The 22,608-nt window shown below is 38.7% G+C and overlaps 1 protein-coding gene across 6 annotated transcripts in view; it reads right to left on the minus strand.

Moving 5' to 3' along the window:
• The window catches only part of ATP13A3 (ATPase 13A3), an 80,470-nt gene extending 58,078 nt beyond the window's left edge, over positions 1 to 22,392 (minus strand). For 4 of the 6 annotated variants that reach the window (XM_067738463.1, XM_067738464.1, XM_067738459.1 and 1 more), the window contains exons 1-2: positions 21,514 to 21,557; positions 4,770 to 4,832 (exon numbers count right to left, since the gene is read on the minus strand). The gene's annotated coding sequence lies outside the window, so the exon portion shown is untranslated. Of the gene's footprint in view, positions 1 to 4,678; positions 4,737 to 4,769; positions 4,833 to 21,513; positions 21,558 to 22,332 lie in introns of those variants that run through there. The other 2 variants (XM_067738462.1, XM_067738460.1) reach the window with 2 other exon arrangements.
• Between the last annotated feature and the right edge of the window lie 216 nt (positions 22,393 to 22,608).

Consider the following 22,608-nt stretch of genomic DNA (forward strand, 5'->3'; position numbering starts at 1 on the left):
AGAGGAAAACAAGACACATTATCATACAAAACCTTTTAGGCAATTTAGTAACAATTTCTTCTCAGTCTAGGGTACTGTTAGAGCCCTGAAAAGTATAGTACTAGAGTCATCCCACCATTGTAAGACTGTTCCATCAAACCAATACAACTTGAGGCAGCAGTTATTCTCAAGGGCTATACACCTGCTGCTACAGACTTTGGGGGAGAATTAGCAAGTCCAACCTCTTTCCCTGTAGAAAAGATCAGCTGTTGTTGCCTGAACCTGTAAGGTTTAGTCCAATCCTGCAAGGTTTCAAATGTGCACATGCCTACCTTCAAAGGGTAATAAGGCAAAGGAACTCTGCCCTGACACTGTCCCCACTAAAGAATCCAGTCTGGGGTTCTTAACCTTTAATCCGTGGTTCTTCCTTAAGCTCTGGACTGTGTCTCAGGATCATCACTCAGGATTTACCACTCATTTTTAACAACCAAAACATATAATTCTGATCCCCATTTCCCACCACCACCTAAAATATGTTTCTCGAGGGGAAGAACCTCTTCAAATTCTTAAGTGGAGAGACTTCTGCTTCCAACCAAGACTAGCCCTCCTAACTAAAACAACAAAATGAATAAAATATATAAAACTATATAGCCTTCAAGGAGCTGGACGTCAATGAAAGAAACTGATACAAAAATGGGTGAGCTCTACAATTGTCCCAGTTTACAAACTGAATAATTTACAGGATGCAAAAAAAAAAAAAAAATGTAGGACAGGAAACCCAGGGGGAGCCCAGCAATCTTCCTGAGTTGAAGAGATGAAGCTGGGAGTCTGGGGAGGCACCAAAGTGACTGGGTTTGCAGGGCAGATTACCAGAGAAGAGGTATGTACAGAGAAGGAACACTGAAAATCTGCAAAGTGGTCCCTTCTCAAGTCTTCAGCTGAATACTGATCAGCACTTGTGTGTGAGGAAACTACCAAGACCAGGGGAAAATCCACCCAAAAGGTTTAAGGGGAAAAATGCATCAGGGCTCACACAGGGCTGGGCAGAGTACCTGTTCCCACCAATCAGTGGGAAAACCTCATTAGCTGCATGAAATCAGGCGGAGTACTCAGAGGGTTTTGCTTCAGTAGTGGGTTCAAATTAACCTGAAACTAAAAGCTACTCTGTTCCTGCCTAACAAAACTTTTAAGACTTGAAAGAATAAAATTGTTTCCAAGTAACTTAACTGCTTCACAGAACACAGTCCAAGGAGATTTACAGGAATACAAAATATCCAGTTACAATGTCTGATATCCAATTAAAACTTAACAGGCTTGGGCTTCCCTGGTGGCGCAGTGGTTGAGAGTCCGCCTGCTGATGCAGGGGACACGGGTTCGTGCCCCGGTCCGGGAAGATCCCACATGCCGCGGAGCAGTTGGGCCTGTGAGCCATGGCTGCTGAGCCTGTGCGTCCAGAGCCTGTGCTCCGCAACGGGAAAGGCCACAACAGTGAGAGGCCCACGTACCGCAATAAATAAATAAATAAATAAAAACAAAAAAACTTAACAGGCTTGCAAAGAAGCAAGAAAATATGACCCACAATGAGAAAAATCAAAGGACAGAAGAGGACCTTGAACTGACAGAGATAATAGAACTGGTAGACAAGGACATTAAAATGACTGCAAAGGAACTCTGCCCTGACACTGTCCCCACTATAGTTCATATGTTCAAAAAGCAAGAGGAAAGACTGATCATGTGAAGCAGAGACATGAAAAATATAAAAAAGAACCAAATCAAACATAAAATAAAAAGTACAATGTCTGACATGAAAAACACACTAGATGGGATTAACAGCAGATTCGATATTACACAAAAATAATCAATGAACTTGAAGACATAGTAATAGAAATATCCAAAATGAAAAATGGAGAGAAAAAAGACTAGAGGGGGAAAAAAGCTAACATAACAGCATCAGTAAGCTGTGTGACAATCTCAAGCACCCTGATATACATGTAAGGCAGGAGGGAATAAAAAATATGTAATTCTATAATGGCCCCAAAATTTCCAGATTAGATGAAAAACTATAAACCCACGGATCCAAGAAGTCCAACTAACACTAACCAAAGAACATAAGAAATTAAACCAAGGCATACCATCATCAAAACCCATGATGAAAAATGGGTTATATATATAAATATATATAAATATACATACACACACACACACACACGTATATATATACATGTATATATATGTGTGTGTATATGTATATATATATGTGTGTGTATATGTGTGTGTGTGTGTGTGTGTGTGTGTGTGTGTGTGTATATATATATATCTTGAAAGAAGCCAGAGAAAAAAGACATGTCACATACAAAGGAAAATAAATAAAAATGACATTAAATTTCTTGCTTAAAAACAATGCAGGCGAAAAGACAGTAGGGCAACATCTCTGAAGTACTGAGAAAAAGAAACTATTCTGAGAATTCTATACCCAGCAAAAATATCTTCCCAAATCAAAGGTGAAATAAAAGTCTTTTTCAGATACAAAAGCTGGGAAAAATTCACCAGCAGTGAACCTACACTATTTAAAAAAAAAAAATTGTTAAGAGAATTCCTCAGATGGGGGAAAAAAAGATAACCAATGGTAATAAGGATCTCCACAAAGGATTGATGAGCACCAGAAATGGTAACTAAGAGGGTAACTATACACAGCAAAAGCACAAAGAACATGGAGAAATGAAAGTACACTCTTACAATGCTCTTAAGAAAGTAGAAAAAGAACAGCAAGTTATACCCAGTGTAGGCACTTAAGGGAAAGACTAAAACTCAGAGAAGAAATAAATGAAATTTTAAAAAACAGAAAAATGATGAAAAAATCAATGAAACCAAAATCTGGTTCTTTGACATTAATAAAATTGATCATTTCTAGTTAAACTCAAAGGGGGGGGGCACAAATTATCAATATCAGGAATAGAACAGGAGACATCGCTATAGATTATGCAGATATCAGAAGGATAATCAAGGAACCAACAAGCAACTTTATACAAACAAACCAACTTTTCTGCAGGTTTGAACTTACTTCCCAATAAAAAAACTTAAAAAAAAAACTTTATCAGTCAGGGGATGGCTGTGAGTTGATAACTGCTAAAGCTGACTTAAAAGCTGAGTGATGGAAAAAAATTAAAATGAAAAAAAAGAAAAAAAAAGCTGAGTGATGGTCCATGAGAGTTCATTATACTCATCTTTCTACTCTTTAATATGTATAAATTGTCCATAATGGAAAAGTTTTCTTAAATAAATAAAAGCCATCCATTTGCTAAAATATGACACAAATGAACTTATCTATGAAACAGATTCAGAGACACAGTGAATGGACTTGTGGTTGCCAAGGGGGAGAGGGTGTGTGGGAGGGATGGATTGGGAGTTTGGGATTAGCAGATGCAAACTATCATATATAGAATGGATAAACAAGGTCCTACTGTATAGCACAGGGAACTATATTCAATACCCTGTGATAAACCAAAATGGAAAAAATATGAAAAAGAATGTGTGTGTGTATATATATATATATATATGTGTGTATATATATATATACACACACACACACACAATTGAATCACTTTTTATACAGCAGAAATTAACCCAACACTGTAAATCAATATACTTGAATTAAAAAAAAAATTCACCCATCTGAAGTGAAAATAAAATTTTCAGAGGATAGTCATTCCTGGCACAAAGGGATATGAATCTTGAGGACTCTGAGTCCCAAATCTACCGACTCAACCTATTATGTTCAGGTATTATCCATAAACTCTTACCCCTGGGTTTTGAATCTAACTCTTCTTCACTCTTGTCTTTCATCCATTGCCTAGAAATATAGATGTACTTCCCCACTTCTGTAAATTCTAAGTTTTCAATGTAGAATATATTTGCAGATAAATAAGCATGCTTTTCATAATTTTAGAAAAAGAACTATCATTAAAATTCAATGTTTTCCTTAATTCCATATGCTCATAACTATTTAAAATCTTTTCCCCAAATATCTCTTGACAGAGTTCAAATTAGTCCAAGATAACTATATTTTCATCTCATCTTCTACAGGTAAAAACTGACCACAACAAAAAAATACTCAAATTATTTTTAAATGAGCCATTACACATGGTGCACTGCCTACAACAATCTATGTTCATACTTTTCTAAATACAATTCTTGACCGTATTATCTCATTACTCTTTTTATAAGTGTTATTTCTCTGAAATTTAACTTACTTTTTGAGGCAAAGTTCTACTTTTTAAGGCAAAGTTCTTAAGTCTTACCAAACTTTACCAAAGATGAAATGTTAAAAATAATTTAAGTAATTCAAATTAAAAGTTGCTCTAAAAGTCACCAATTATTGTTCTCTATAAACATATTATACTTCATAGGAAATTACTAAGAATTCACTCGTCACATAAACTTTTAGTAAAACCCAGTGAGACAACTGCAACAGCTTACATTTAAAACATATACATATCATAAATGTATAAATTTTAAAAACATGTACATATATAGAAAGCCCTTGACATTTTTATGACATCATGAAGATAAAAATCTATATAACATATTTCAAAATATATTACTTATCAAGATGAAAATACATATTAAATACTATCCTACCATTTACCCAATTAGATATTTAAAACATTAATATCGAACTTCTAAAATCCATTTAACTTACAGAAGTATAACTTCCGGTGGTTTGCTTGAGGGCATGTGCTTTTTAATCAAGTCAATTTCTAGATCATAAAAAACAAAGAAATTTTTCTTACCAATAGCACTGTATCATCATTCCTTCCAACTGTTGATATTAGCAGAGCTTTCAAAAGCCGGCTCTTAATAACAAAAATAAAATGAAACTAAGCATAAAAATCCATTCAAATGACAATTTTCTGCCACATACTTGTTTGGGTTCTTTTTGAACTGTTTTCAAAATGACTAAGACATTAAAATTTAGGATTTTTTAATGCTCCAATTTTAAATGGGTTTTCAGAAGACATACCTTCTGCCATCTGACTGTCACTGCAGAGCTCCTATTACGTGAATAAATCATATCTAGCTAGCATACTGAAGTCCCAATTCCACGGTGCATGACTGAGTCTTGATGTTATCTAAATAGCAAGCAGCTTATAGGCTATTGTGCTTAACCAAACCCTTCCTTGCATTTACAATGAACCTGATTTTTTTGTGTGAGTAAAAACAGCAGCACAGGACAAAGTGAAGCTATCAGGAATAAATCACACAAAATCTAATGCTAATTTTTGTGAAAGTTAACTCATTTTTTCATATTACGTAATTACTAAGAACCATTTAAGGTACAGTCTTAAACCTAGGGTTAAGAGTCAGATCTCATTTCCTAAAACAAGATGAGCTGGACTTAACAAGCATAGAATCCCCACACCTAAGGCATCTTTGCTTCAAACCTGAGTTTCGCACAAGCTGTAACAATATTATAGTATTATATGTGGAGGGTTTTCTTTGAGGATACTCAATGTATGTGCTTAGATTTCCAAAGTAGGTAATTTTATGAGGTGAATTAGGGAATGAATGATCTGCCACTCAAGTAAAACCTCAAGCAAATTCTGAATAAATATTTTTAATTTAATTTTTTACTTCTGTTGGTATTTGCCAACTTCAGGGAAACTGAAGTTAAAAAAATAAAATTAGGGCTTCCCTGGTGGCGCAGTGGTTGAGAGTCCGCCTGCCAATGCAGGGGACACGGGTTCGTGCCCTGGTCCGGGAAGATCCCACATGCCGCGGAGCGGCTGGGCCCGTGAGCTGTGGCCGCTGAGCCTGCGCGTCCGGAGCCTGTGCTCCGCAACGGGAGAGGCCACAGCAGTGAGAGGCCCGCGTACCACACACACACACACACACACAAAATTAAATTAAAAATGTACTATTCAATATTTGCAAAACTAAATAAGTATTAAAAATTCTCAAATGATATTTTTTGTAAGTTTGGAACATGCACTTCTTAAGTTTTAAAAATTAAAACTGCACTAAAACTTTTGGGCCACCTTGTATTGTTGAAAAACAAAATGAATCATCCCACTTTATTTTGTAGTTCTAGGTTTTTTCCTGAGAATTAAACATACCTATACATGTTAAATAAAGATTTGATAAACACATCTTTCAGAACCACAAAACAAAGGGTGTTTCAAAGATTCTGAAGTATAAACAGCAAAGCCAGCATTCTGTATTATTTCATCAATATTTCAATCAATATTATTTCATTGTCAAATTTGTAGCATCCACAGCAATTAAGATGACTTTCTGCAATTCAAAAGCGTTCTACCTTTACAACTGAAATATGCCCTATTAATATAAAATCCTAACTCTACTCACTGTCCAACCTTAATTTTAGTATCTATACAAATATTTGTGTAAAAAGAATGACAAAATCTCAATCTCCCAACAACAGTAACCAAATTGTGACAACTTTATGAGGGCAAAACTTAACACTTCAAGTCAGCTCCTAACAATAAGAATGACATAATATAATTTAATGAATACATGGAAATTTTACGAGGATACCAGCTAAATCTTAACAAAGCTCTACTCAATACCCATTTTATCACTTCCCATCTTGAACTTTCTCTTATAATACATGCTTTTGTTTCTGTGTTTAGGCTTAAGGAAGACCATTGTATCCAATATACACCAAACTAAAACTGTATTTACATTTGTAAAATGCAGTCTTTGTAAAATTATTTTTTTTGTAAGTTATAAAACAATGTGATAGCTGTAACAAAATAAGTTATAATTAGGAAAGATAATGCAATTTTCTGTCTTAGGGTCAATTCAAGAACATTAAGAGTCATAACCTAACCTACACTATAACATACATGCATACATTTTTATCACTTTTATTATATTCGCTATTTAAAGAAAGAAATCAACCCATTTATTCAGAGAAACCCCATGTGGTAAGACTATCATTAGACAAAATAATGGCTTTGAGTATTACAGTCAATTGTATAGTATTTAATCAGTAAAAACTGGGAGAAGGTACCTTTGGACTGACAAATGGTATCTATGCTTTATTCTCATTATTAAAAAAAGGAAATGAGTAAAATATATAATTTATATACAGCATAATTAAGTTTGTCTACTTAATATGAATGAGAGATTTTTTTCATTTATTCAACTTACTTTGAACTTAAAACTTTTATACTTCCCCTTAAACCTTCCTCATGTATGTGACTTTCTAAAACTCCATACTCAAGGACTGAGAGTTATGAAAGTATTATAATTGCTAGATTGATTTCAAAATCTTACCATCTATTATGAAAAATGCTACAGCAGACAACTGAAAGCAGTAGAAAGGCTCACTATGGTAAGACCAGTCCTAAAGAGTGAATATTCAAAACTGGCAGAACCAAAAAGGCCTCAAAAGAAAACTGGCACCCACCCCTAAGACAACCAAAGGATTAATATAGCTGTAAATTGGTGACGTAACTATCAGGGGTAACAGTGTGTCAGGATGGGAATGAGGGAGACTTTCGTGCTCTTTGAATGCTTTCACCATCTATGTGCAATAATATTTTTAAATAGTTAAAGAAGAAAGTAAAGGAAGAAGACTGAGCATATGTACAGAATTCTAATTCTACCACACGTGGCCAACTGTGGGCCTGAACTTGTAGGACCCTCCAGATGGTCTCTATCAGACCATTCCACTCTCTTTGCCTGGATGCACTCTTATTGTTATTTTACCCCAGACAAGGTAAAGTACCATTTTGAAGGCTCCTTTAACAAGCATATTTCAAGAAAGCTACAGTTAGCTATTTTTATTTTTCTGTCTCCTCCATATTTTGGCTCCACTGAGGAAAAGTACTAGCCAGTGATACAGCATAAGCAACAGCAAATTCTAAATTATTTTATCAAACTAATTCAACTATAAGTATTAAGTGAGCATATATGACATATTCACTACTATGTTAGGAACAGTAGGAGATATACAACTTTATCCCAAAATACAAAAAAACAAAACAAAAACAAATGAAAAGAGTACACAACTCAAGAATCAGCTTCAATTTGTTCTTAAATGTCAATTAATTCAACACGAACTATTTTGCAAGTTCCTTCACCCATCTTGGTTTCAACTTCTCCACTAAAATGAGACGGTTGTAATACTGAGTTGGCCAGAAAGTTTGTTTGGGTTTTTCTGTAACATTTTACAGAAAACCCGTACGAACTTTTTGGCCAACCCAATAACTCATGATTTACTCCAACCATGAAAGCTTCTGAGCTACACAAGTATCGCCTGTGTATACAGCCTTCTCTTGCACTCTTTCACCACTAGGTGACGTTCCAACATTGGTAAGAAAAGAGGCTGACAGTTTTCACAAGCCTTAGCAAGGCAATCACTGATCAAGAATGATTAAAGGTAAGAAATTTTATATAGTTTTTTTTAGTACCAATGGAAATACTAATAAGAGAAAGTAGGAGTTGCCTATAATAGATATTCTATTTCATGTGTCTCAATGGAAAAATAAGACATGGCAATAAACATAAAACATGATAATGGGAGGGAAAGGCAGGTATATTATTCCCTTTATAAAGATTACTGCCAAATTCACAATCATCTGAAACTAGAATTTAGGGATCTTACAATGCTATAGAACCAGGGAGGGGGAAAACAGTAACAATTAAAGAGCACATGATCCTATTAGAAAACAAGATGAGGTAAAGTATGAAATTACGTGATAAAACATTATTTGCCTATTAAATTGGCACACACACACAAAAAAGAGCACCTTTATACACTGCTGTTAAGAGTGCATCTGTACTAGCTTTTTGGAAAACCAACTGACAGTATACAAAAATTTAAACTTCCTATATACTTTGATCCAACAATCCCAATTAGAAATCCATGTCACATGTACCTATACATGTATGTTACTACTAACAGTTTCTTCAAATTCCTCTCTGCATTGTTAGACTTATGAAATAGACTATAAATGTTTTGTGCTTTTTTTTTTTCTTTAGGGGTGAAAGTGGGTACCTACAAACAACCAAGGCTAGCTGAAACAAATGAGAGTATTTTAAAACACGCACAAAAGAAATTGTGTGCCATGGGCATTTAATACAATAAGAATTGACAAATCAAGAGTTCTAGTAACAGGGTCCAGTGGTTAAGAATTCACCTTCCAATGCAGGGGACACGGGTTTCGATCCCTGGTCAACCCTGGTTGGGGAACTAAGATCCCACATGTCGCAGGGCAACTAAGCCCACGAGCCACAACTAGAGAGCCCATGTGCCACAACTACTGAGGCTGTGCGCTCTGCAACCCACGTGCCACAACAAAAAGCCCGTGCACCGCAACGAAGATCCCATGTGCCGCAACTAAGACCCAACGCAGCCTAATTTATTTATTTATTTTAAAAAAGAGTTCTAGTAACAACTGTATAAATAAACCAAATTGTTTGTGCCTAAGTCCCCAAACTAAAAGTTACACGTTTAGGGGTAAGGGATTAAGAGGTACAAATTATTACGTATAAAGTAAGTTACAAGGGTATATTGTATAACATGGGGAATATAGCCAATGTTTTATAATAACTATAAATGAAGTATAATCACTATATTGAATCACCATATTGTACATCTGTAACATATAATATTGTACATCAACTATACTTCAACTAAAAAAAAGTTACACTTTTCAGAGGTAAGGTAAGGGTTTTTGTTAAGCAACATATACATGAATGTTTCTTCCATTTTAATGCAAATTAGTGACTATTTCTTCTAAAATGTAATGCTATTAATCCAATCCCTAATAACTTGTTTGACATTTCAATCAGCAATTTAAAAGATGGTCTTTGAAATTTAAACATTCATTAATTCTAAGACTCGTATTTTCCACATTTTAGCATAGTTAAAATTGGGATATAACTTATAGATGAAATCTTACTGCTGCAGTTGACAGGTAACCATGGTGACGCAGTGATCAATGCATGCACACACTCAAAGTTGGTGTCAACTGGTTATAGCATTGTCATTTCAGTTGAGTAAAGTGCATTATTGGCAGTACAATGCTGAGTTTAAATTGATTATTAAAAATATTCAAAAAGATTACACTGTAGTTGCATACTGAAACAAGAAGTAATCATTTGCACAGAAAAGTATCAAAATAGAGCAGCAGAGTGAAAAGGAAGAACTAGGATCAGAAGGGGTGGGGGGATAGGGAAAGGTAGAGAAGGAAAAAGGAAGAACAGAAGAACTTTCCAGAGAATTATACTTCTAAATCTTCAGTATGTTAAGGAGTCACACATAGACTACAGATATGTTCATTTTTCTTATAACAACAAACTCCAAAATAATTTTTCTTCACTAACTCAGCATATGTCACTTCAGGATTATTGTATTATGCTTACAAAAAAACAAAATTAGTTTTACTCATGATCTATACTACAGTATGGTTCACATTTCATTTTTCCAAACATTATAAAGGCTCAACCTCAAAGAAGCACAAAATCACCAGGAAACCATTCTGTACAAAAAGTACAATCCTGCAAATTTCCACTTACAACTGATAGGCACTTGGATCAATTTTTTTCAGTTACGTGAATTTTTTTCCACTTTACTCCTTTTCCCCAATTTGAAACCTACTCATGCTGATTCAGCATAGAAAGGAAGTATAAAGGCCTTAACATTTTCATTCAGCAAATATTTCAATAATACAGAACTTTAAGTTACTACTGAAGAGGATAATGGCCTTACTCATGGTACAACCATCACAGAAATCTAAACTTCCTCATTTCCTATGGTCATTCTATAATCCACTATTCAGGATTAAAAAAAAAAAATCAATGTATTTGGGTACTATGTCAACCGTAATAATAGTGACTGACATTTGAAAAGGGATTTTTAGTTTACAAAATATTATCATTTACCAGTTTTCAATCTATACTGTCTTTTAAAAACAGGAAAAAAAATAATCTTCACTTAACTAAGATTAGCATTTTTCACCTTCCCTAGAAAGTCAAGCATGGGGTGACATTATACCGAAAAGCCTTGCCAACAAATTAATGTAGACAGCACCACCCATTTTCCACAACTTCATTTGAAAGCAGCGTGTACTTGAAATACACGCTTTCATACGGAAAACAGCGTAGGTTCCTAAGACAGCCCGCAAATGACCTTTTTACCTCTCACAATGCTGCTGATCTACTTCTTATTACACTAGCCTGGGTGTTGAGGCAGGTAGCCAGGTTACCAAGCCTCTACCTCCTCTGTCCACTTCTTAATTATTAATATTCCCCAAGCCTCTACTTCCTCTGCCTACTTCTTAACTATTAATTCCTCCATGCTCCTCTCTCTGTAACAATATCATGGGCAAAGGGTGGCACCACTGGCCCATCTACAGTGGCAACCACCAATCAGTATTGTCAGCACTGCTCTCTCAGGAGTTCCAGACTCACGGATTCAAACATCTACAGTCCATGTTTGCAGACAGCTAATTCAAATGGCTTGTTTCAACTTTCTTCCAAAAACCTGCCCTCTCACCTGCTGCTGCCACTACCAATTCCCTCTACTCCTTTAACGAATAGGACTTGCCTAAAAAGCCATGCTAGGAAATTGGAAGTCATCCTAGACTCCTTCCTATCCCACACCTTCTACATCCATCTGGGCACTAAGTCTTATCATTCCTACCTTTCTCAAACCCACCTCACCCCACCCTACCTGCACTGGCATGCCTCACCTTGGGTCCTGACCCCCTCTCCAGTCTCCCTCATTCTAATCAATATACGAACCTGATGTGATCGTTTCTCTCTGCTTAAAATTTCAAGGGCTTCCTATTGTCTGCAGCATCATTTCCCAACTGGTACAAGTCCCTCCAAAATAATTTTTTTTTTTGGCGGTACGTGGGCCTCTCACCGCCGTGGCCTCTCCCGCCGCGGAGCACAGGCCCCAGACGTGCAGGCCCAGCAGCCATGGCTCACGAGCCCAGCCGCTTCACAGCACGTGGGATTCTCCCGGACCGGGGCACAAACCCGCGTCCCCTGCATCAGCAGGCGGACTCCCAACCACTGCGCCACCAGGGAAGCCCCAAAATAAAAAAATTTTAAAGGCATTGACTGCTCATATAAATTGAAGAAAAGTACTGCATTAAACAAAGTTAAGTAGCCCTCTTACCAGGAAGACTTTGGAAAGTCTTACAACACACGATACTATTATGTGTTTGCCTACCATGGGAAACTGGTGCAAAAGACAGACCCAACTGGGCTCCAAGGACAAAGTCACAACTAACTGGGAGACATAAAATCCTTCAGAACCTGGCCCTGCCTAGTTGTCAACACCACCTTCCATTCATCAAAGGTTATTATTCACCTCCTACAAACCTTACATCCCATCTATACAGAACACAACTTGCAGTTTCTCAAAGAGTCCTACTGATTCCTGATTCCATTCTTTTACATACATCGTTCCTTCTGCTAAGAATGCCGTTCCCTAATTTAGGCTGGCTGAAGAGCTCCTGTGAGTCCTTCCAGCCCCTGGTCAGTTATTTTCTCTACTAAGCTTTGATTGTCCCTTCCACCCCGCAGCAGACTTGTCCCACCTCTGTCCCTCCTCTACACGTGTCAGAGCAGTCAGCACTTGTCTCACAATATTGGGCTTACAGACTAAAAACAGACTTAAAGTTGGGAAGCAGGCCAGCACCCAGCAACATAGCTGACTGAATCAGACAGGGCAAGACAGGAGGTGAGTGTGAGGAAGGGGTAAAATCTTTCCTTTTTCTGGGCAAAATTTCACAACAAAGTAAATTTTATTTTTGCCCCACTCCCACATCTCATCCTTATGCCCCTTTCGCTTTCCTGACTCTCCCAATACCCTCTCCCCAGGTCCTTAGTGACCTCACCTAACTCTATACAACCGCCGCCACAAGACTATGCTCATCAGTATCAACTACTTCCTCGTCCAGTTCATCAAGAGTTATTCTGTTCAGAAGTTAATACATAAATGGGTTACAGCTTCTCAAAGCTGGCAAATCCAAGATGAATCTCTAGGCAACAATTTATTTAGTTACTTATTTATTTTGGGCTGCACCATGAAGCATGCAGGATCTTAGTTCCCTGACCAGGGGTTGAACCCATGCCCCCCTGCAGTGGAAGCGTGGAGTCCTAACCACTGGACAGCCAGGGAAGTCCCCAAAATATTTTTTCTTTAAGCATGAAGGAGATACAGGGAGTGGGCATTACAGTTCTACCACTCAGAGAGGCTGGCCCATAAAAATCTGGGAGTCCTCCTGACTGAGTCTCCCTGCTTCCCAGGAGCAGCAGTGGGCACTACTAGCAGAGACAGATGGAGCTGGTGCTATGGCAATCCTACGGATCACCCATTCTTTTTGGGTTGAAAAGTTTTATTTGCTTTAGAGACCAGTGACGGTCAGTTTTTCATTATTATGGACAGAAAGTCTCACCAACACGGTCACCGATGAACTTAAAACAGTGCCTCTAGGGCTTCCCTGGTGGCACAGTGGTTCAGAGTCCACCTGCCAATGCAGGGGACACAGGTTTGTGCCCCGGTACGGGAAGATCCCACATGCCGCGGAGCGGCTGGGCCCGTGAGCCATGGCCGCTGAGCCTGCGCGTCCGGAGCCTCCGCAACGGGAGAAGCCACAACAGTGAGAGGCCCACGTACCGCAAAAACAAACAAACAAAAAAACAAAGCAAAAAAAAACAATGCCTCTATTCTAACCAAGTAATATCTTAAAATCCAACCCTAGACCATTGTTTGATTTAGGAAAAGGCAAATTAATTGAGAAAACCAAGATGTTGCCCAAGTACCCTTAATATTTCAAAATAAATCTGTAATTATTAAATTAGCATTCTAGAAAGAATCAGTATGGTTTATCACTACTTCCTATTTCATAAAAAATCATTTGTTACAATGTCATTGTCTACACGTGCCAAGTACGTGCTAAATGTTGGAGATTACAAAGATTAAATTTCTAACCTCAAGAAGCCAAACCTAGGCTAGACAAGTAAACAAACCTATCAAAGCGGTTGCACACTGCAGTAAAGTAAGTATCATGCGAGCACTGGGAGCACGGAGAGGCACAGGGAGGGAGGAAGAGGCAGGCAAGGGACAAAAGAGTCTTCAGAGAAGAACTCTCCCTTGATCTAAGACCTGACGGGTGTGAAGTTCATCAAGCAAACAAGCAGTAAAAAGGGGAAATAAGAGAGAGATGGAATCCAAGTAGAGGAATTACCATATGCAGAAGTGCTAAGGTGAGAAATCCCAGAAAATGTTAGGAATACAAGTTACTTGAACTAGCTGGAGCACAGGATGGCCTCTGGGGAGTGGCTGAAAATGGAGCTGAAAAAGATGGAACAGAATCAAGTTATGATGAAAGACCTTGTTTGATAAAGATATGGATTAACTTGTACGTGATGGAGATTCTGAACTTTTCTCTACTGAAAGAGACCCAAGGACGTGCCAAGAGGCCACATTCCCAAAGAATACAATGTGAATGGTGTGCAAAGCAGCAGTTCTGTGTTCCCTTGCTAGACTGTTTACCTCCAAGAAGGCAGAACTCACTCATCAACATATACCCAGCATCTAGCCCTGTGCTTGGCACAGACAGGAACTAAAAAAGTATCCAATAGTTAGATGTGCCAACACAATCTTAGGGCTCAACTAAGTGGCCCTAACCCAGCCTCCTTCCTTACTGCCTATAAAACTCACAACTCTTACGCACTACAACAATTGGTAATTGGCACAACTTTTAAAGTAACATGGGGAAAGGTATGGGCTGCACCAGAGATTAGAAAGGATTCTGAGAAAACACACATTAAGATGCTTTTGAACCTGACAAAATTAAGCAGTTTTTCTACTCTTCTCACCAAAAACTGAACAGAAAACAACTGTAGATTAGCTCAAAATTATTCAACAACTAACTCTAAGACAGTGGTGATAACTATAAAAAGTATATTTTTATATAGGACCCATGGAATAAAAATCTATTTTAACTAACAATTTGCTAGACTAGTGTTTCAAATAATTAAGTGCTACTCAGGTTACTTGCCTGCAGTACTTTACATTTCACTTAGTAAACTGAATTATATTATGATAATTAGCATGTAAGTAAGAACTCCATCTCAGGTGCTTGGGAAAACAATAAGGAAAAAATATTTGGTCTACAAAGAACCAGTGACTACATCTAATCAATCCAAAGGCCAGAGAAGTAAAACAAAATTTCAAGACTTCTTTTTAAAGAAAAGATGTAGACACATTTCACTAACCAGAATTTCTAAATGAAAATAAGGGAAAATAGGGCTTCCCTGGTGGCGCAGTGGTTGAGAGTCCACCTGCCAATGCAGGGGACACGGGTTTGTGCCCCGGTCTGGGAAGATCCCACATGCCGCGGAGCGGCTGGGTCCGTGAGCCATGGCCGCTGAGCCTGCGCATCCGGAGCCCATGCTCCGCAACGGGAGAGGCAACAACAGTGAGAGGCCCGCATACCGCAAAAAAAAAAAAAAAAAGGAAACATAAAATCCTATTAAATAAACATATTTTTAAATTTTATAATGCAGCCAGGGAGAGAGACAACAGGTAACATTAACACAGAGGATGGGGGAAAAAGAGACTGCAAACACACCCAGAAACATCAAGATAAAAATATACATCAAATGTACATTAGAGACCCATGAAATTAACATCTTGAGCTTTATAGGATGTCACTACCAAAGATGCAAAATCATGGTATTTTTGCTATAAAAGCCGGAATTAAACAGTATGTCATTATTGCCTGCTGCTCCAGTTGAGAAAAAGCAATCCTCAATCACAACCCACACACACACTCTCTCACGACACACAGATACACACAGGAGTGTGACTTGTTTTGAATACGTTAAATGTTATTAAACTAATAAATAATAGTAATTTACCAATTACTGAGCCTCTTATCCTCACAATTCTCTATGTTTTATTACCTCCATTCAGCCAATGAAGACGCTAAATAGGGTTAAGGGACTACAGAGCTAGTAAGTGATGAGGCTAGAATTCAAAATCACTTGTATATGGCTCTGAGGCCACATTTTAACCAATACACATGCCCTCTCCCAGGGCACAGGACTGTTAAATCTTTAGTCACCATAACATTTCTTTAACGACTGGTGTTTTCTTACTGTGCTATCCCCAGAGCGATATTTAAGTTCAAATACTTTAAATTTCATGGAAAACATTAACAACTTACAGAGTTGTTTTTAAATAAGGCAAATCTTGCTAGCAGTAAGGAGACATTAACTCTTAAAAACACTGATAGTCAGGGCTTCCCTGGTGGCGTAGTGGTTAAGAATCCACCTGCCAATACAGGGGACACGGGTTCGAGCCCTGGTCCAGGAAGATCCCACATGTCACGAAGCAACTAAGCCCATGTGCCACAACTACTGAAGCCCGCGCGCCTAGAGCCCGTGCTCCACAACAAGAGAAGCCACCGCAATGAGAAGCCTGCGCACCGCAACAAAGAATAGCCCCCACTCGCGGCAACTAGAGAGAGCCAGCGAGCAGCAACAGACACAACACAGCCAAAACAAAAAAAACAAAACAAACAGAAACAAAAAACACTGATAGTAGCTGAATATCCATCTAGAATTATAAAAAGTACCAACAGTGCCCCAATAATCCCAACTTTATTACTTAGCCCTTTAATTATGCTAGGTTTTTTGTGTGGTATAAAACACCCAGTATAACCCTAGGGAAATAGCAGATTTTCCTAAACACCTAATTTCTTTCTCCATTATTCACACTGTGGAATCACATCACATATGGATTTAATTACAATTCAACTATCTGTGCTGCAAGAAAAAAGAAAAACAAGAGAGAAAAATACTCTAAATAATGGCGGCAGGACGCTTGCCCTCACATCCTTGTCCCAGAGTGAGCAAGCAACGGAGACTAAATCTGGTGTTCCTTGGTCAATCCAAAGCACATAACCGATTATGATTCCAGAAAAAAGTAACCTATACTAATAGCTGAAGAAAAAACTAGCTGTGAGAATTGAAAAACCATATGTCAGTTAACCAGTTTTCAAACTGGTGCCTTCCTAAATGACTTTTTCATGGGTAATTTTGACTTCACAGGATTTTTATCTTAAATGAGAATGTAGGCCCAAAGCCCCTACATAAAAGGGGATTTCATTTTACTCAGCTGTTTAGATCAGACAGAATTAGGAACCAAAATACTTGTCTTTTATATATCAAAGTAAGTTACTAACATATTTTTCATCCTACTTTACAAATAGGAAAAAGAGAGCAATAGGGATGCTGTAAAGAAGCCATGCTAGACACATGTGGGAGCTGTTCCATGACTTATTTTAAAATAAACTAAAAATGTAATAGAAGTCTGTCAAGTGATCAAAATCAATCCTTTAAAGTTGGTTCTCAATAAGAAAAAAAAAAAACACCCCACAAAACATACATTGAGTTTTGAGATGTGCCATTACTACAGAGTACAAACTAAAGACAAGGGTGAAAAGAACACCCAACTAATAGAAAGCTTCTCCTTTACCAACATGCTGTCACTTACCTCTCCAGACATCAGTTTCCTTTTCTATAAAAAGAAGGGGCTAGTCTAAATAACCTACAACCACTCAGCATTATTATTTTCCAATCTCATACCTCCTTATTTCAATGTCCAACTCATAAACTCCTTTGTGAAAAAATTAAAAAACAACAAAAAAATAGCAGTCAATTAATCTAGCTTGCTATCACTGAGGCAGACCTGTCTTTCACCTCATCACCCAACAACAGATATAAATAAATTTTATTAATAATTTCTGAGGAAGATTATATAGATATCAGCGTGTTCCACATCATGTAATCAAGAAATTCTACTTTATAGTTAACTCACCTTTCCTGGAAATTATGCTTCTAATCTAACTAGTATCTGAGTGTCATTGGATATATATATATTTTTTTGGCCACGCTGTGCTGCTTGTGGGATCTTAGTTCCCCGACCAGGGATCGAACCCGGGCCCCGGGCAGTGGAAGCTCAGAGTCCTAACCACTGGACCTCCAGGGAATTCCCTCAACGGGTTATTTAAAAGCAAGATCCACAGCGAGTAAGTGAAAGAGTCAACAAGAGAGAAATTTTGATTAAGAGATTAATTACAAAAAAAAAAGATTAATTACAACTCACTTCATTCACCCCATCTTACATACAAAAAAACAGACTTCAAACACAGGGTACTAATTTCTTCCTGCATTCCCAGCTCATACTAGCATTAGTGGCCTTTGGTGATAGATAAGATAAAAGATGCATTTTCACCTGTAACTTCAAAGATACGTGCCTCTGAGAAGCTCCATTTTCATAAATCTATGTGGACCCTTCCCTTGGGGAGACACATACATAAGGTACATAAGTCCTTTTTTAATTTGGACAGCCTCAAAGTTTGCTATTTGAGTTAATATTTTACAATCTCAGACCTAGCAAAGGTCCCAATACAAGCCTGTGGGTTGAAGATATTATGAGGCCTGGTGTTGGGATAGCTCTCTGGAAACTCTTCAGCAATCCTCATCCTCAACTTTCCTCTGTCTCAGATATTTGATTATTTGGACAACTCTCCCTTTCCTTCATTCCACTTTTCTCCCTTCTTACTGAGGACCAAAAAATCATTTTCAACTCACCATTATAACAGTGATCGTTTTTTCCAGTTACCATTTATTCATAACATTTCACATTACCTCTATTTTTAATCTAATATGTTTTTAATGTTTTTAACTCAATTTTTATAATTACTAGTTACCATTAACTTCAGGACATTCTACCTTGTAATTGATATATACTTTTCTCCAGATTAAATAAGCCTAGAACCTTTTACTTTTTAACCTAAATCTTAAAATATGTAGCCCAATCCTGATCCTCTCTCATTTCTCTACTCTCAAAATATGAAGATCAACAACATTCAAGTAAGACTGTAATGATAATTTCCTTGCTTCTTGCTTGTTACCTGGACTAGTTCAGTGGGTTAATTAGAATACGGTTTTGATGACTACAGATTTACTCTCTCCAACAGGCCAGTTGGCTTCATTTCACACAGAAAAACTATGTTCTAAAACCAAAGACTAAATCCCATCAGCTAACTCTTAGATCCAGATTTAACCAGATGAGCTATACAGCACATTCAGAACACATTCCATCACTGGAACAAACCTTCTGGTTATGTACCAGGTAGACATCAGACACTAGATTATCTTCCTTTAGCATACCACTGTGAGTTGTTTTAAGAATGTTGTCCAGTTAGTGATAAGCTGCTAACTCCTATTCAACTTAGGGTCTGTTCACAAGGTCCCCTGCTTAGGTTACCCAGTATACCAGTGAACAAAAGCCAGCTTTAGATGAACCAAGTAATCAATATCATTTTGAAATTCTACTTCTGTCTTCTAAGATTTTAGAAACTACAACCACCACCTCATTGTCATTCACAAGCATGAAGTTCCTATTTCCACCATCACCTAGACCAGTGGGAAAAAATACAAAAACTAAAGACAAAACTCCACAGCATGCCCCATTATCATTCAGCATTGCCCACTTCCTAGGACTGCTATCCATTTCAGCAATAAAGTATATTCACATTTAAAACCTTATATTCACAGTGGTTACAAAACCACCATGCTAAACAAGCACAGCCCTGATTCAGTATATGGAATGGAAGGGGGAAAGGAATATTTACTATGTGCCAGGAAGAGTGCTCCTTTCTTTACATATGCTCTCAGCTAATCCTCAAAACTCTCTGACGTAAGTACTAGTATTCTCCTTTGTTAATTAAAAAAAAAAAAAAAGAAAGAAAAAGCAGAACAGGGAAGTTAAGCAACAGTATAAGGGACTTTCAACACAGCCAGAATCCTAGCTCTGTTACTGTATGTGACATAGAGGTTTCTATTTCTAGGTTTACCGGATTAGCTGCATGTGACTTTCAGCAACTTAACATCTCTGAACCTCAGTTTCCCCATCTGTAAAATGGGGTTTAAATGAGACAATTCACATCATGTTTAATTCAAAGCATAGTATACAGTAAGCTTACTCAATAACTATCAGCACTGGTCAAAGTCAATAGCTAGTTAAGAAAGTCAGATCAAACTCAGGTCTGATTCCCAAGTTCATGCTTCTTCTACTACAATATTCTGTAGCAGCAAACACACATTATTATCCACATAAGAATCCATACTCGAAATACAACAGATGGGAAACTGATGTTACCTAAATGAAATAACTATTTAGGGCTAACTAAACAGAAGGATTTTAGTTCCAATAACTAATAAGCAGAACCAAGTAGAAAACTCATCAGAAAATACTATTTAGACATTCAGGTTATAGAGTTTTGTTTTAACTACTGTGAAACTATTTTCCTATCTATATAGGAATTTATCCTATTTATCTCAAATCAGTTGTAAATTAAAACTTTAACAACCAAAGCTACCCCAAATAAAGCTTCCTGGTCAGCCTGGACGAAGAACTCTGCCCTCTTACTACATAATTTGAACACAGAGTCAAAGTGAAGCCTGTCAACTTTATTGCTACTTAATATTTTTATTTTTTTGTAATTGTACTACTTAGGAAATAACGCAACCAACCAATGTCAACATTCTTCCTATCCAATCCCCTGACCAAAAACAGGCTTTGCTGTTCTAATAATGTTCAAAAATCTCACTTAGCCGTCTCATCCTCATCTGCTTTAATGGTGGATAATGCAAAAACAAGGATAGCAGCAAAAGTAAACTTTCTTAACAATTATTAATAATAGGCTTACTATTTCAAGCAACTTCCAGGAACTGACTTGCCTTTAAAAAGGGTCGCTAAACCAGAATGGGATGCCCGCATACATTTATTTTGGCAACTGTAGCCTATTCAGCAAAGCAACAATCCTCCTAAGAAAAGAATACCACATATATTCCAGTGAAACAAAATTAATAAATGTGCCTTGGTACTAAAAGGCTGAATTCTAAGCAAAGGTAGAGCTTTTTTTTTTTTTTTTTCTGTGGTACGCGGGCCTCTCACTGTTGTGGCCTCTCCTGTTGAGGAGCACAGGCTCCAGACGCGCAGGCTCAGCGGCCACAGCTCACGGGCCCAGCTGCTCCACAGCATGTGGGATCTTCCCGGACCAGGGCATGAACCCGTGTCCCCTGCATCGGCAGGCGGACTCTCAACCGCTGCGCCACCAGGGAAGCCCGGTAGAGCATTTTTAACTAAGTAATCGCCCTTCAAAAGACAATCAAATCAGAACACCTTCACTTTAGCAACAAAGTCTTTAGAAAAGTATTCATTTTGCAATTATCTTAAACGTCCCTGCATTTCTTAGATTTTTGAAAAATTCTAACTTCCTGATTCATAGATCTAAAATAGTCATTACATACATAAACGTTCTACTCATTTCGTTTGGAATCATGTAGGAAACATAGGTTTCTGTTTCTAGGTTTACAACTCCATACCCATTCATTTTACACTAATGTAACCATTCAATACAGCTCTAAAACACTGATGAAAAAGTAGTTAATTATCTGAGTGATTCATACCTCCTATGTCCAGACACCAAGATCCAAGGATGTTTCTGTCAGATCTGTGGGAAGAGGAAATGATAAACACCTGTCACAAAAGCTTTCCAAACTGGGAAGCTCTGAATTACTACTGTCAATCCCCAGTCAGATTCCCTCCGCTCCCCCTCCTCCCGCCCCCCGCAAAAAAAAAAGAGGTCACATATCCACCAGAACCTAACTTTGCGAATGATGTGGGGAGAAGGAAAGGCTCTAATGAGAGCGGTCATGGAGGTACTGGAGAAAGGGCCCCGGGTTTTTCTAGAGTCAAAGTGAGAGGCCTTAAGCAAGTCATAAGTCACTTTTCCTCTCTGGGCCTCAATTAGCTTAATGCGGTGACTGGCCAGGAGCTCCACTACTCCGTGGCTAAGGACAAAATGAAGATTCCTCAGTCAGCACCCGCACAAACCCATCAAGCGCCCTGCCAATACCCCTACCTTCGATCTCACCATCTCCCGTACTTTCTGAAAGGGCTGGACCACCATCTCACTCTCAAACCCAACACACTCGCCTTCCCCCCAAGCGGCGTGTCCCAACCAGGCCTTCACACCCACAACGTGGTGCCCTCCTCCGCGCCTCACCTGTCCCAGATAGACATTCCGCAGTCTTAACGCTCCTCTCCCCACCCCACACACACCTTCCCCGAGAAGTGATGCCCAATTCCGGCTCGAGGAGGCCGACCACGAGCTCACCTGGTACCCGCCACCCCCGACAATACCATTCACCTCCTCCAACCTCCCACCGGCTCCACGCCCTGCTCACCCAGCCCTCCGACGCCTCGGGGAAGCTGGGGCCACTCACCCGGCACCGCCGCGCCGTCTCCTCGGCGGCCTCCCGGCCGGAGCAGCCGAGGGGCCGCGCAGGGCCGGGGCCCACCGCTGTCGCCGCCGCCGCCGCCGCCGCCGCCTCGCCTCAGCCCAGCCCCATCGCCCTCGGCCGGCGCTGGCGGCCGCGGGTCGCTCGAGCTCGAGGCGCCGCCGCCGCCGCACGCTGCGGCTCGGGGTGAGGGGAGGGAGGAGCCGCGGCGGGGCCCGGGCCGAGGCGGGCGCTGGAGCGTCCGCGCTCTCCTCCTCTGCG

Source organism: Pseudorca crassidens, chromosome 5, assembly GCF_039906515.1.
Source record: "Pseudorca crassidens isolate mPseCra1 chromosome 5, mPseCra1.hap1, whole genome shotgun sequence".
NCBI lineage: Eukaryota > Metazoa > Chordata > Mammalia > Artiodactyla > Delphinidae > Pseudorca > Pseudorca crassidens.